Consider the following 17,594-nt stretch of genomic DNA (forward strand, 5'->3'; position numbering starts at 1 on the left):
TGTTGGGATTACAGGCGTGAGCCACCGCTCCCGGCCCCTATTGCCTGTTTTTTAACTGAATTTTACTGGAATGCAGCCACACCCCTTCAGTCTGCATATTGTTTACGGCTACTTTTGTGCTGTAACTGTAGTGTTGAGTTGTTGCAACAGGGATCTTATGGCTCACAAAGTCTCAAATAATACTACTTGGCCCTTTACAGAAAAGTTTACTGCCTATGCTCTAGGATTAAAACACAATATTTTTCTTTTTTAATTTATATTTTATCAGATACTCAAATTTACAAAATTGGTAAAATGGGGAAACATAGGAAATTATAGCAAGCATTTATATTTTTCAATTCCAAACACCACTATATCAACTATAATTTCATTTATTTTTTGTCTGTATGCATTTAATTTTTGTTGTAGCAAGAAAACTTGCACTTTTTTTTTTTAAGACGGAGTCTTGCTCAGCCACCCAGGCTGGAGTGCAGTGGCACCATCTTGGCTCACTGCAACCTCCACCCCCCAGGTTCAAGTGATTCTCCTGACTCAGCCTCCCGAGTAGCTGGGACTACAGGCGTGCGCCACCACCATGCCCAGCTAATTTTTGTATCTTTTTTAGTAGAGATGGGGTTTCACCATGTTAGCCAGGATGGTCTCAAACTCCTGACCTCAGGTGATCCACCGACCCATTTTTAACATTTAAAACTAAGCATCATCTTTCCTTTCCAGGGAAACCACAAGAAAATTTTTAAATAAACAGAAAAATAATTAAAATAGATAGATTCTCCTATAGAGTGGCAGGGCTCATGTCATCATTAGGAGAGAATTTATTTAAAAGTGTCATCTTAAAATGCAGGGATGTCCACTGACATGCCAGAGGAGAAGCCACGTGATCAAAATGCCCACTTGACCCACCCAAACATCTCAAACCTACCCTTTGCTGACCTTCTATAACCCCATTTGTAAAGTTTTTTGTTTTTGTTTTAAACAAGAGAAAGTAGACACATACATGTTGGCAAATGCTAACTGTCCATAGTCATATGACTATGACTATAGCCCGATATAAAGTCAGAGTAAGGATTTTCATCAAAATATTAATTTATTCTGCAGAATGGCCTTTCTGTACCAGTTAACCAGAAACCCATGCAATAAGTAAGCATAAGTCTTTATTCACACAGAAAAGTAGAGATTAAAAAAAGAAAATTTTCTGAAACATTCCATTAGACATTATCCTCTGAATTAATCTGGCTTGTCTCCACGTGGCAATGAAAGAAATCACTAAAAATATACTGTAAAAAGAAAAAAGAATTCTCTAATCTTCTGTGAGAAATGATGTGTAATTCTCAACTTTCATAAGGGGAAATAGTGTTAGAAAAATATTTATAATTATAAAACATGGCAGAGATTGAGAAATGGGTGTATTATAAAGATAATCAAACTTTAATAAAATTATAATGAAAATACAAAAGAAAGCTCTCCACTGAAACTAGTGTCCTGAAACACTTGATATTATTTAACCAGCTACAGAGTAACTGTTGACATGCTAAGTTTCATACATACTTGACTTCTCATCTGGCCTAATTTCTTTTTTGAACTTCGTGTCTCATCTTCTAAATTAACACGACGTTGTGATGAAATCTCTAGCCTAGCTTCTGACAGCAAATGTTTGTTCAGGGCATCACCCACTTCTCGTTAAAGCTATCTCACGACTACCTGGTAAGATGTTATTTTTATTACTGATTTTACATATAACCTTATTATTAAATTTTGTTAATAATATTTAACTCTAATATATACACTTTGAAAAATACCACCACACACTGATTCTTCTCCTCCTCCTCATGTGTACACATTCCTGTTTATTACTGAATCCAGTTAAGGATAAAGAAGGCGTTATCTTTGTGCCAAACTGGTGCTGTGTTACTCATACAACACATTCAGTGCACTGATGAATGCGCAATGCTTAAAAACCTTCTGAAGTCTCAAAAAGAAACAGGTATGTGGGTGGGACTGGTGGCAGTGAATTTTACACTGCAGTGTTTTCCCTCTTTTTTATAAGAAGAAGCTCAAATCAACCTCAGAGTTCCTCACATATTGAGTCACCAGCTCAAATCCTTCCAACAGATTTCCATCTCAGAAGAAAACTAACATTCCAATGGCCTTAGAGGCTCTAGTTAACCTGGCTTCCACTTCCCTCCCTGACCCCAGCTGCTATGTCTCTCTCCCCTACTCCCACCGTTCCTACCACCCCTCATTAGTCTAAAAATGAGGATCCGATGTGAAACTAATAAATCACAGACAGCTAAGCTGATCTTTGTACCGGACAACCTTATATCCAAATGAGAGTCATTGAGCCTTGAAATAAAAATTATGACCATATTTTTGACTGAAAAATTGAAAGTAAGTTATAAATGCCAGTGGGAAGATTAAATCAAATATGGTTTGGCTAACATTTACCACATTTTCCCCATATTATAATGTAAGAAAGATGTCTTTAAAGAATGGAATGGTTGTATCAATATATAATTTGAGACTGAATTATTTTCAGATTTAAGTCAAATTGACATGAATAAAAATAAAATTATACCAACTAAGATACATTAAAAGCTATTGAGGAAGAATAATTATAAAATAGGAAATACACTTTAGTTCATCTGGGAAATCTGGAATTAACTGTCAAAGTAATCTAATTAATTGAATCTATTTCAAAATAACACTTTAGGTATGAATATTTCTTTATATCTGCTTTATTATAATCCTAAAATGTGGCAACATACAGACATTAAAATTATTTCAGCAGTGTAAGACTACATTATAAATGTTAGTCTATATTAACATTTTGCAACTGAAACGTTTAAAATTTCCTAAGTGTCACATTGTCTTTACTCAAAGGAAAGCATCTCCTAGCTCTAACTTTTATTTGCTGGAAACAAATTCAGCTTCTAAGGTGATATGGCAGAACTGTTTATCATGTATATATATTTTGATATTCAACTAGATTCAGTGTTTAGCCATAACCAAATATACTTTAAATTTTACTTCAGGAAGTTTGAAAAATACTTATTTTTCTTGATACTTACTTCTCCTTCTTCTTTCTCTTTTTCATATTGGCATTGTCTTTCTTTTAAAAGAGTGCATTCCTTCATCAACCCCTTATTGTTCTCTTCTAGCTTTCTACACTCAGCTTGAAGTTTTTCTACAGTATCTTCACATTTGACTTGGATATTAATTATTGTTTTTTCCTGATTGTCAGCTTTCTTGTGAGCATCATTACATTGCTGTTGATACAACAGATTTTGGCTTTGTAGTTGAAATGGTCCATCCTCTATAGATTGCTGCTTTCTCACGTATTTTTCCAAAATAGGTTGGTCATTTTGGTACATGTATTCAATGTCCTTCAATCGACACTGTGTTCGGCTTAGGACTCCTTGCATGTGTTCTATACCCAACGTCTTTTCTTTGAGAGCCTCTCTTTCATAACGGAGCTCAGTTTCCAGGCCACTGGATGTACTCTCAGCTTCAGAAAGTTGCTGAGAAAGAATCTGAATGTGAGAATTAGTATTTTCTTGTAAATGACACCATTCATTCACTGTGCTCTGGAAAGCAAGCTGTAGGTCTCTTTTCAATGACTGACATTGATCACGATCACATAGGGCAGCAGCCAGTCTACAACGGTATGATTCCATTTCTGTTTCCAGTCTTGGGGTGCTTTGTTTTTCCTTCTCTAGCTCAAAATTGAGCATTGTATTCTCATCCATCAGAACATTAAGCTCTTTACTATACCGGGTTATTGTTTTTGTTAATGTTTCCTCATTCAGCTTTAGAGTCTTTTCAAGGTCTTCATTGTTTTCCTTTATAATTTCAATATCTTTGAAATATTTATTTTCAGTTTCCTGGTTCTGATGTTTTATTGTGTCTATTTCCAGCCTGAGTCTGGCAATTTCATCCCGCATCAAGTGATTTTCCTGCCACAGGTCTCTTTCTTTTTCATGAGTATGAGAATTCTAAATAAAACAAAGAAAACTTTCAAGTAGCACCCAATAAAATGACATATTATGATTTCTTCTGAAACTAAATAAGTAATAACCTGTACATTTATACAATGAAAGAGTTGCTATCTGGATATCCAACTGGAAAAAAAAAGTTGAATCAAAACCTCAAACCTTTTAGAGCATAAATTCTCAAAAGTTCAAAAACGTATTTGAAGACAATGAATCTATGAAAGCAAAAAAAAAGAAACCACTAGAAATTCTTTAAGAATCTGATTTTTTAAAAAAAGGCTTTTACTGAATTTCAACAAACCCAAAAAACATAAATGATTAATAACTATGACTACATTTAGAAACTGGGTTTACACACTAATATCTAACCTTTACTTTCCCTATAATAAGAGCCTTAGCTCTGCAGATATCTGGACAGATAAAATTTTCCAAATTCCTTGTTTCTTTTTCCTGTGAATATTTTGTAGATAATTCTACTTTTCTTACATTTTTAGAGGCAGTTTTAACAATGACATGTATTGATAAATGACAGATCTAGGCATTGTACTAAACACTTTGGTATGCATACATCAATAAATTCATGTAGTTATCACAATTCTGCAGGGAAAGGTTAAAAATAGAAGCAAGCTGCTGGATTTTTCCTAGGTCCTCTGACTGCTTCTAGTGCTCCTCCATCAGATCACAGTTACTTCCACGGGGTAGATATACAAATACAATAGAAAACTTTTCTTTCAAAACACCAAAGAAGATAAAATTTATAAAGCTCTTCTTAGGAAATCCTGAGATTATGTACTATTATGATAACTTTTATTTCCTTTTCACAATGTTTGAGACCATAATTAATGCAAAATAGGGAAAACTACACTGAACTATGTCACTAGGAAAAAATTACTTACCGACAAAATATCACTAAGTATATATATTATGGGATATCATTGTTTTCCAAAGGTCTTTGAGCTGAAATAAAATATAACTTTGAAGCCAAGATTTATAATAAATAATTGTAGCTATAAGTATCATTTATTTTTAAGATGAAATAAAATTTGTGGTTTGTTTTAGAACTAAGTCAAAGGGATATTCTAAGTAATATTAATAAAATAAAATTAGAAATGTAAAATTTTACCAAACATTAATTTACCTGATTTGAGTTAGTTCTTACAGTCTTCAATTCCACTTCCAATGATTTGAGAGTCAGTTTAGATTGTTTTTTCACTTCAGTTTGTGTCCTATATTGCTCTTCCATTATTTTTAACTCTTCTGTATCTTTTTCATACAACTCTTCAGCCTTTATTCTTTCTTCTTCTTGTTGTTGTAAGATAAATCTGTAGTTAAATATACTTATCTTAAAATCCTTTAAAAACAAAACACTCATATGCTGGTTTATTATCCTAATAAAGTGCCCATGTTCTTGAATATTTTTTCTTTCTAGTTTTCATATTAATTTCTCACTTCGGTGTCTTCCAAAGAAGACATATAAGTTGAAAGGTAGTAAGGAATGAACATCCTGCTAATTGATTAGCTTCTGTTACTAGTAATTCTAGTAAATATTATGGAAAAGGATGTTGAAAATTATTAGGTAAAGTTACAAGTTAAAAATTACCTTTTCTTCACACAGTAATAATTACTCCTCAGTCAGGATGAATCATTTAGAGTTAGCTAATTTAAAAAAAGTTATCTTTTATAAACAAGTTGATACCTTCACTAGAAATAAATTTTCATCTTCATGAAATACTGCAGCTATCCCTAAACATGATTTACATTGTAAGATAGCACCTTCAGATGCCTTCTTGCAACATGTATCTCCAGATGACGATAATCCAAGACTAAGCTAAGGAATCTAAGATGTTACCCCATACGTTTTATGTTTCTTTTTCTGATAACACTTTTGACTTATTCTGTTGATTAGTATGTATTTTACAAACAATTTTAAAATCCATTCTCAAGACAAGATCTAATATTTAAACAATAAAGAATAATATCTGCCTTCCGCATAGAAGTTTGAATTAATTTAAACTCTGTAGCAGAGACAGATGTTCACTAAGCTAATCAGTAATCACTTTCCATTTTACTTTTCATTCGCTGCATATTAAAACTGGGCCAGGCGTGATTGCTCACACTGTAATCCCAGAACTACGGGAGGCCAAAGCCAGCAGATAACTTGCGGTCAGGAGTTTGAGACCAGTCTGGCCAAAATGGCAAAACCTCACCTCTACTTAAAAAAAAAAAGAAATTAGAAAGGCATGGGGACATGTGCCTGTAATCCCAGCTACTTGGGAGGCCGAGGCACAAGAATCGCTTGAACCCAGAAGCAGAGGCTGCAGTGAGCCAAGATTTCGCTGCTGCACTCCAACCTGGGTGACAGCGCAAGACTGTCTCAAAAGGACAAAAAAAAAAAAAAAAACTGGTTAATTTTAAAAATAATCACTCTGGGTGGAGAAAAGTATACATTTCATACTCAAATTATAAATTATAAACTTTCTTAAGAACAACTTAGTAATATTAATCAAAGATCTCTTTTAAAAAGCTCCTATACTCTAACCAGATAGCTCTATTTTGAAAAATTTATCCAAAGTAAAGAAATAGAAATGTAGACAACTATGGATATACAAGATGTTTCTTACAGCATTAATACAAAAAATTAAAACCCCCAATTTCAATTTATTAAATAATGAAATTTCCATAGGGTGGGAATTCTATATAGCCATTAAAATAATGATTTAAAGGAATATGCAATTAATTATTAGAGAAGTATTCACAATTAACTTGTGATTTTTTTATCCAAAAATTTCACATTCCACAATTTTAAGAGGTTTTCTTCTCTATTAAACCCTAGAAGGTAAGTCAGCTATTACAAAAATTATCCTATATATCCTTAGTATAAATAGTTCAAATATTTCTTTAAAACTAGAATGTGATACCTCAAATTACAGAGTTTTTTTTTTCCTTTCAAGATTCTGATGCTCTAACTGTGATTTGGTTTTGTCTGTTTCAGATAGTACCTTTTGTAGTATGCTAATATTATTTTTCATTTTTTGAAATTTTACTTTAAGTCGTTCACAGTAACACTTTTTATCCTCTATTGATCCTTCGCATGCAGCTGTTGCATTCTTGATTTTCGATAGGTTAACAAAATCTGTAACCAGGAGAAGACAAAATAGAGATAAAATACATGAGTAGGTTTTTAAATATAAAGGACTATGCATTTCAACATGGCACTCATTGATACACTGAATGAATATGTATATATTAAGTGCTTGCAATGTGGAAAATATTTTAGAAAGCTCTTCATATAAAACAGACAACACATCTGATCTTGTTTAGCTTCAAGTGTAGTAAAGAACACAGACAAAAATGTGACAATTACAAATTCGGATAGATGCTATAAGAATACATAGTTGTTTTAGTCACGTAAGAGAATCTGACCTATATTTGGCTCAGGGAAGATTTCCCTGAGGAAGAGAAGGATACACTGAAAAATAAAAAATGAGAAGGAAGCAGTTGAGCAAAGGAGGAAGCAAAGCACTCTGGCTAGTCTGCTGCACGTGCTGGAGCTCTGTGGCAATCTGCTTCCAGCCAAGAGGGAGCAACGGGTGCTGATTTTCCTCCTTACCTGAAACTACCAAAAACAACACAGACAAAATATATTCAACAATGATTTTCAACACAGTGGACTTCAGACAATGAAGATGGTCATCACTAAAAGACAGGAAACAAATGTAGGCCTTTTTGTTGACAGAGCTTCTTTGGTTGACAGAGCTCCCAGGCCATGACAAAGAGAGAAAATCTGACATAGATTCCCTGAGCTGGGGCGGTGACGCTAAGAATCCGGTAAAACAAAAGCAGAGAGAAATCACAGGACAGAACACTGGAGAGGAGAAAGCAGCAGAGGAAACAAACCCTGGAGATCTGCAGAGGTCCCCTCTAAAGTATTTAGTGGAATAATGAAAAAAATGGATGTGTGCTAGGAAACTTCCTAAGACCAAGGGGTGGCGAGCGGTGGGGGGGACACGATAGAAAAAGATGAGGAGAAACCAAGCCTGCTGTTCACAAAGTGCCCAGAAGAGGGTCCAATCCCAAGAGCCAGGCCCAAAACACTCATACTTCACAGGACAATAAATAATCCGAAAACTCAACTATAATTTTTAAACAATTATTGTTTAAAAAGATCTTTACACTTGGAAATTTTTTTAATTTATGATATAAATCCTGGGTGAAAGGGGCAATAAAAACAGATAGTACAGAATTTCTTTTGAAAATAATGATAATAAATATACTACATATCAGACTCATTGGGATACATATAAAGTGATCCTAGAAAAATTCATAACAGTAAACATTTCTGTCAATAAAAATAAAACAATGAAAATGAATGAAATTCCCAGTTCCAGTTAAATAGAAAAGCACAAAAGGTAAACTAAAAGAAAATTCAAGGAAAGAAGTCATAAAATAGCAAGGATAAAAGCAGAAATCAATAAAGTAGAGAATATAAAAACAGTAAACATAATTAATAAATTGAAATCCTGATTTTTAAAAAAATCCAGAAAGACAAATCATGAGTTAATTTGATCAAGAAAAAAGATAATAGACATGTATATAAATTAACAAATGACAAAAGAAAATCACTATTTAAAAAGAATTTTTAATATTATAAAAGATTACTGTGAAAATTTTACTTGTACCCTAGAGTATATACAAACAATAAACAAAATTTTAATTTAAAAAAAGACTACTTTGAAGACCTCTATACAATAAATGTGAAAATCTAGATGAAATAGATAAATTTCTAGGAAAATGGAGATTAACAAAATTAACTCCTGTAAATAAAAGACAAATCTTAAGCACACCAATTTACATGGAAGAATTAGAGTAAGTTAGTAGGAATTAAAGAAAGTTACTCCACCAAAAAAAAGAAACAAAAAACAAAATACCAACCCCAAATGATTTCACAAGGAAATTTTCCTAAACTTCCAAAGACCTGATAGTCCCAATGCTCCATAAATTGTTCCAGAGTACTGAAAAGGAGAGAAAACTTCTTAAAGCTTTTAATGAAACCAGTTTTAACACCAATATCTAAACCAGATCAAGACAGTATTCCCCCACCACAAAACAAACAAACAAACAAAAAAACAAAACCTACAGGGTGGGAGATGGGGAAGATGGTGGAGTAAGAAGCACCAAATATCTGTCTCCCCACCTAGACAACAATAGCATTGGCAGAATCTGTCTCATGTAGTAAATCAACAGAAACTATCCCTGAGAAAGACCAGATGGTAGCTTTACTAAAGAAAGACTTTAAAACAACTGTCTTAAAAATTCTCAAAGAGCTAAAAGAAGATGTAGACAAAATCAAGAAAATGATGTATGAACAGAATGGAAATTTCAATAAAGAAATTGAAATCATAAAAAGGAACCAAAAAAGTTCTGGATATTATTGTAATCTTAGTTTGTGACTTCACTTTTTGTTTTCTACATGATTTAAGAGACTAATGCATTAAACTTTATATATGTCTATGTTTTTGAACACACAATGTATAAAGATGTGATTTTTATGACATCAATAACTGAAAGAGTGTGGGGACAGAGCTGTATAAGAGCAGAGTTTTGTCTGTTACCGAAGTTGAGCTGGTATAAATTCAAAGTACAGCGTTATAACTTTACGATGTTAAATGTAATCCCCATGGTAACCATAAAGAAAATAGCTATAGAATATACACAAAAGAATGGAAAAGGGAGTTAAAACGTTTCACTACAAAAAAAAAAAAATCAACCAAACACAAAGGGTGACAACATGGATGAACCTTGAAGACATTATGCTAAGCAGAATAAGCCAGTCCCAATACGAAAAATGTATAATCCCACTCAAAAGAGGTGCTTAGAGTAGTCTCATCCACAGAGACAGAAAGCAAAATGGCGGTTGCCAGGGGCTGGAGGAAGTGGGAAATGGCGTATCATTGTCTAATGAATAAAGCATTTCAGTTTTACAAGATGAAAGAAGTTCTGGCAATAGACGGAGTCTTGCTGTGTCGCCCAGGCTGGAGTGCAGTGGTGTGATCTCGGCTCACTGCAAGCTCCGCCTCCCGGGTTCACGCCATTCTCCTGCCTCAGCCTCCCGAGTAGCTGGGACTACAGGCACCTGCCACCACGCCCAGCTAATTTTTTGTATCTTTAGTAGAGACGGGGTTTCACCGTGTGTTAGCCATGCTGGTCTCGATCTCCCGACCTCGTGATAATGTCACTGGATATATACTTAAAAATAGTTAAAAGGATAAATGTTATGTTATATGTATATTACTGAAAATTTAAATAAGTAGGGTTAAAATTGCAGACCAAAAATACTTATGAATGTCAAAACCAACGTACTAAATAAAATATAACCAAACAGAATCCAACACCACATTATGAAAATAACAAACCATAGCCAAGTGGGATCAACATTAGGAAATTCCTTCAAATAATATCAATATATTTAAAGAAAAAAAAATCAAGAGATTATCTCCATAGATGCTGAAAAAGCCTTCACCAACACCAAAATTCTACAATCACTCTTGATAAAAAAAACTCAAAAATGAGAATCGAGGGATACTTTCATAATATGATAAAATATATGATAATGTGTGTGCATGTGTGTGTGCGTGTGTGTGTGTGCAAGATACTCCACTGCTATTCAACATTGTACTAAAAAGTTTATTAATGGAATTATACTAGAGAAATTAATTGGAGGCACAAAAATTGACAAAGAAGAAAAACAATTCTATTTGCAAATGATACACCATCATACCCAGAAAACCCTAGAGAATCCATGATAAAACTAACTCAGTATTAAAAGAATTCAGTAAAGCTATAGGATATGGAATTAACATATACAGATATATATATATATGTTAGATATATACATATACGTTATATATATTGATACCAATACCCTTTATATACACAAACAATAAGTAGTTAAAGAACATAATGGAGAAGAAAAAAGTCTCATTTACAATAGCAACAAGGAAGATTCAATACTTGGAATAAACTTAGCAAGAAATATGCAAAACCCAAATGAATAAACCTTAAAACACTTCTAGAAGACAGACAAGTCAACTTGAATAAGTGGACAAACTTGTTCTTGGATAGGATGATTTAACACCATAAAAATGCTTGTTCTCCCAAAGTTAACGTATAAATTTAATGCAATTCCAATAAAAATACCAACAAACTTCTTATGGAGGTAAACAAGTTGACACTAAAGTCTATACGGAAAAAACAAACATAAATAATAGCCAGGAAAACATTTTAGAATAAAGCTATGCGGAGGTACTAGTCCTACCAGACAATAAAACATACTATAAAGCCTTTAATGACAAAATATTAGAGGTATTTCCTCTAATTAAGACAGTGTGGTAATTAAGACAATGTGGCTTTGGTATATGAATAGCTTACAACAAGTGGAATCAGAAAAAAATTCAGAAATAAGCCCATGCACACATGAAAATTTGATTTATGATTATTATTAAGTGTTATCTCACATCACTGGGGCAAATATTGACATGTCAATAAATAGTACTGCAACCTATATCATGGATAATGAGCTAATAGTTCCAATATTTAAAATAAAGAATAAGATTAAAACCCAATGGAAAGTAGAAATAATGAACAAATTTAGGGAAGAAAATAGACATCCAGCTTCAAGAAGTCCAAAAGACTCCAACTAGAATTAATTTAAAGAAGTCCACTACAAGATATATTATAATAATTTGTCAAAAGTCAAAGACAAAAACAGAATTTTGAAAGCAGCAAGAGAAAAGCAACTTTTCATATAAAAGGGGGCCACGATGAGACTATTAACAAATTTCTCAGCAGAAACCTTACAAGCCAGAAGGGAGATGGATGATATATTCAAAAGAAAACAATGGGCAGTCAAGAATACTCTCTCTAGCAAACCTGTCTTTCAAAAATGGAAGGGAAATAAAGACTTTCTCATGTGCACAAAAGCTGAAAGAGTTCATCGCCACTATACCTGCCTTATAAGAAATGCTAAAGGGAGTCCATCATGTTGAAATAAAAGAATGCTAGGCAGCAACATCAAAACATATGAAAGGTAAAATTCCTTGTAAAGGTAAATATATAAACAAATATAGGATATTTTAATACTATAACGACAATGTGTAAATCTTGGAATTCTGGTATAGTACTTAAAAGACAAAGTTATAAAAATAACTCACTATAAAAATCAGTTAATGAATACACAACATTAAAAAATATAATTTGTGACATGAATAACATAAAGTGGGGGAGAGGCAGTAAAAAAGCAGAGTTTTTGTGTGCAATTGAAATTAAGTTGTTATAAGCTTAGAATAGACTGTTATAAGTATAGGCTGTTTTAAGTAAGCTTCATGGTAACCACGAAGAAAATATCTATAGAAGATACACAAAAGGAAATGAGAAAGGAATCAAATCTCATCATTACCCAAAAAACATCAGTGAAACACAAAGAAGGGCAGTAACAGTAGAAAAGAGGGACAAAAAAGCTACAAGACTGACTGAAAATAATTACCAAAATGGCAACAGTAAGTCCTTCCCTATCAGTAGTTACTTTAAGTATAAATAGAATAAACACTCCAATCAAAAGCTATGAAGTGGCTGAAATGAATTTTTAAAAATAAAATAAAACAGCCAGGTGTGGTGGCTCACGTCTGTAATCCCAGCACTTTGGGAGGCTGAGGTAGGCAGATCATGAGAGATCAGGAGATCAAGACCATCCTGGCTAACACAGTGAAACCCCGTCTCTACTAAAAATACAAAAAATTAGCCAGGAGTGGTGGCATGCGCTTCTAGTTCCAGCTACTTAGGAGGCTGAGGGAGGAGAACCACTTGAACCCAGGAGGCATAGATTGCAGTGAGCCGAGATCGAGCCATTGCACTCCAGCCTGGGCAACAGAGCAAGACTCCATCTAAATAAATTAAATAAATAAATAAATAAATAAATATAAAACAAGATCCAACTATGTGCTGTCTACAAGAGAGAGACTCACTTTGGATTTAAGAATGCACATAGGTTGAAAGTGAGGAGATGGAAAAAGATATTTCATGCCAATGTTAACTAAAAGAGGTAGCCATACTTAGACAAATTAAACTTTAAGTCAAAGATGGTCACAAGAGACAAAAAAACGGACATTATATAGTGATAAATGCATCAATTCACCAGGAAGATATAATTATAAATACATTGCACCCAACATTAAAGCACACAAATATAAGAAGCAAATGTTGACAGAAGTGATGATAAATATAGAACAACATAATAGTGAGAAATTGTAATATCTCACTTTCAATAATGGATAAAAAATCCAGACAGAAGATCAATAAGGAAACAGAGAACTCAAACAACACTATGGCCCAAGTGGACCTATCAAACAAACTCAGAATATTCTACCCAACAACAGCAAATTATACATTCTCCTCAAACACACATAGAACAGTCTCCAGAATAGTTCACATGCTAGCCCACAAAACAAATCTTAACAAATTTAAGGAGACTAAAATCATACCAAGTATCTTGTCTGACCACAACGGAATGAGACATTGCTAATAGAAATAATTTCAGAAAGTTCTCAAATATGTGGAAATTAAAAAACACTCTTGAACAACCAATGGGTCAAAGAAGAAATCAAAAGAAAAATCAGAAAATATTTTGAGAAAAACAAAAACTAAAGCACAACATAGCAAAGCTTATGGGAAACAGCAAAAGCAATAAAAGGAAAGTTTACAGCAGTAAATGTCTACAGTAAGAAAGATCTCAAACAACCTAATTTTACAACATAAGGAACTAGAAAATGAATAAACTAAGCCCTAAGTTAGCAGAAGGAAGGAAATAATAAAGATTTGAGGAAAAATAAATGAAATATAGAATACAAAATATCAATAAAACTTAGAATTGGTTTTTTAAAGGTCAACAAAACTAACAAATCTTTAGCTAGATTAACCAAGACAAAAAAAGACTCAAGTAAAATCAGAAATAGAAGAGGTTATATTACAATTGATAGCACAGAAATAAAAAGGTTAGTAAGAGACTACTATGAACAACTACACACTAACAAATTGGATAACCTAAAGAAATGAATAAATCCCTGAAACATACAACCTACCAAGACTGAATGATGAATAAACAGAAAATCTGAACAGCCCCACAATTAGTAAGGAGATCAAATTAATAATCATAATCTCCCAACAAAGAAGAGCTCAGATGCTTTCACTGGATAATTCTACCAAAGATTTAAAGAAGAATTAATGCCAATCTTTCTCAAACTCTTCCAAAACATTGAAGTGGGAAACCTGAAGCCAGAATTACCCTGATACCAAAGCCAAAGACTTTACGTTAAAGAAAACTACAAGTCAATATTCCTGATGAACATAGATGCAAAAATTCTCAACAACATGATAGCAAACTGAATTCAACAGCACAATCAAAGGATCATACACTCTGAGTGGGATTTATCCCCCAGATGGGAGAATGGCTCAGCATCTAAAAATCAATAAATGTGATACACAGCATTAACAGAACAAAGGATAAAAATCATACTATCATGTCAATAGATGCAGATAAAGCATTTGTCAAAATTCAAACACCATTTCATGATTAAAACATTCAACAAACTAAGAATAGAAGGAAATTACCTCAACAAAATTAAGGCCATTAATGAAAATACCACAGCTAACATCACACTGAATAGTGCAAAACTAAAAGCTTTTCCTCTAATCAGGAAGACGGCAAGGATGCCCACTCTCACCACTTCTATTCAACATAGTATCAGAAGTCTTAGCTAGAGCAATGAATCAAGAAGATATAAACATCACCCAAATCAAAAAAGAAGTAAAATTATCTCAATTTGCAGATGACATAATCTTATGTGTAGAAAACTCTAAAGATTTCACCAAAAATTTGTTAGCAAATTCAGCAAAGTTGAAACAAATTCAGTTGCAGAATATAAAATCAACATACAAAACCATTTGTTTTTATACACTAACAATGACCTGTCCACATGAAAAAGAATGAAGTTGGACCCTTATCTTATACCATACACAAAGTTAACCCAAAATCAAACTTAAACACTGATACGTAAAACCTGAAATTATAAAACTCCTAAAAGAAAACACAAGAACTTTGCAACATTGGTCTTGGCGACAATTTCTTGGATATCGTTGCCAAAAACAAGGCAACAAAAGCAAAAATAGACAAGTGGGACTACATCAAACCAAAAAGCTTCTGTGCACCCAAAGAAACAATCAACAGAATAAAAAGGCAGCCTACAGAATGGAAGAAAATATTTGCAAACTGTACATTTGATAAAAGGTTAATATCCAAAATATATTAGGAACTCATACAACTCAATAGCAAAAAAAAAATGCAAATAACCCAATTTAAAAATGAGCAAAGAACTTGAAAAGACATTCCTCCAAAGAGACATCTAAAAAGTCAATTATATGAAAAAATATCCAACATTACTGATCATCAGGGAAATGCAAATCAAAACCATAATGAGGTATTACCTCATACGTGCTAGAATGGCCATTATCAAACACACACACACACACACACACACACACACACACACCAGGAAATACCAAGTGTTAACAAGAATGTGAAGAAACTGAAACCCTTGTGCATTGATGGTAGGAATGTAAAGTGGTGTAGCCACTACAGAAAACGGTAAGAAGGTTCCTCAAAAAATTAAAACTAGTATTAGCATATGACCCCGCAATCCCACTTCTGGGTATTCATCCAAAAGCATTGAAATCAGGATCTCAAAAAGATACGTACACTTCCATGTTCACTGCAACATTATTCACAATAGCCAAGAGTTAGAAACAATCCAAATGCACATCAGTGGACAAATGGATAAAGAAAATGTGGTATATACATGCAATGGAATACTATTCAGTCTTTAGAAAGAAGGAAATCCTTTCATATGCCACAACATAGATGAACTTTGAGGACATTAAGCTAAGTGAAATGAGCCAGTCACAGAAGGATAACTACTGCATGAATCCACTTATAGGAGGTATCTAAAATCGTCAAATTCATAGAAGCAAAAAGCAGAATGGTGGTTGCGGGGGCTAGGGGAAGGGGAAAATGGGAAGTTGCTGTTCAATGGGCATAGTTTCAGTCACACAAAACAAAAACTTCTAAAGGTCTGCTGTACAACAACTTGCAAATAGCTAACAATATTGTATTGTACACTGGAAAATTTATTAATAGGGTAGATCTCATGTGTTTTTTATCACAACTTTTCTAATGGGAAAATGGGGAAAGGCATGAGCAGAAAATTCATAAAATTAGACCAAAAAATGGCAATTAAACATATGAAAAAATGTTTACCCTCACTCATCATTAGAGAAATGAATTTCAAGTACACTCAGATACTATTTCTTTCCTGAAAAGTAAGAAATTTGCAAAAAAAAAAATAAACACTGTAACAATGCACTCAGCAAGGCCATGGAGAAGTATACACTCTCATACCTCGCTGATCGAAAAGCAAACTGATGGACATTCCAGTTTTGCACAACCACATCTCACCTGTTAGAGGAGAATCTGGGAATATCTAAGGGGAACTTCATATGCACTTATCTTTTGACCCAAGAATCTCACTTCTAGGAATCTACCCTGAAGACACACCTCCACCATATGACAATTCGTATGTGCAGGTTTACTCATTGCAGCATTGCTTGTCATTACAAGACACTGGAAACAGCCTAAATGCACATCCATAGAAGAACAGTTGGGTAACCTATGGTACACAGTGAAGTATTAAGAAGCTCTCTTTGAAATGACATCGGGTAATTTCCAGGGTATGCTTTTAATCACAAAAGGCAATGCTCTTTGTACAGAGGAAAGCTGACCATACCCTCCTTCCCAGAGGCAGGCAGCGCAAATTGGAACTGGGAGGTGTTTTAACTCTAATCAAATTCAAAGTTTTGATTATTACACAAGAGTGGGTATCTAATTATCAACTGAGACTTTGTCTTCTGACAAAGTAACTATAGAATTCTTTATGAATAAACAGAAGAAACCTAAAGTCTGATGGAGTTTTCAGCTAGACCAAGAGGGAAATTTATCTCACTAAATAAATTCTAAAGGGGGAATGAGCTATAACATACAGTTTTGATTGCATCCCACCAGTTATGCCTGTTCAGCATAAAGTTACAATCCACTGCTGAGTCATGGTCACCATAAGCAGTCATTGCTCCCAAACATGAGACAGAAGGCTAACCCAGCCCATGGATGAAATGCTCTCCACAAGTGTACATGAGATGGACTTTAAGTATTTCCTCTTCTTAATTCAGGCCACCTTGGTGATGTACTGTTGCTATAGGTGTGGTTGGAGAGTTTTCTGGAAGCATCTCTCTCACTGCTATACTTCCACTGCTACACCCTGAATACATAGATTCCTAAAGGTTGACTTGCCAACAGCCAAGCTGAGCACTGACCTCAGAAAAGCAATTCTTCCTTCCAGTTATGCATAATCTGGGGAAGTGCCTTCCAAAGACAGAGAAAGAGGGCAGTGATCCCTGAGACTGGCTGCATGCATGTCCAAAGAGCACAGGAGGAAAGGAAGGTGAGTG

General features: G+C 33.8%; 1 pseudogene; it reads right to left on the reverse strand.

The window, feature by feature from the left end:
- Window positions 1–1,506: 1,506 nt before the first annotated feature.
- Window positions 1,507–16,543, reverse strand: LOC115931956 (ankyrin repeat domain-containing protein 62-like; annotated as a pseudogene).
- Window positions 16,544–17,594: the final 1,051 nt, after the last annotated feature.

This window comes from Gorilla gorilla, chromosome 23 (assembly GCF_029281585.2).
Source record: "Gorilla gorilla gorilla isolate KB3781 chromosome 23, NHGRI_mGorGor1-v2.1_pri, whole genome shotgun sequence".
NCBI classification, from domain to species: domain Eukaryota; kingdom Metazoa; phylum Chordata; class Mammalia; order Primates; family Hominidae; genus Gorilla; species Gorilla gorilla.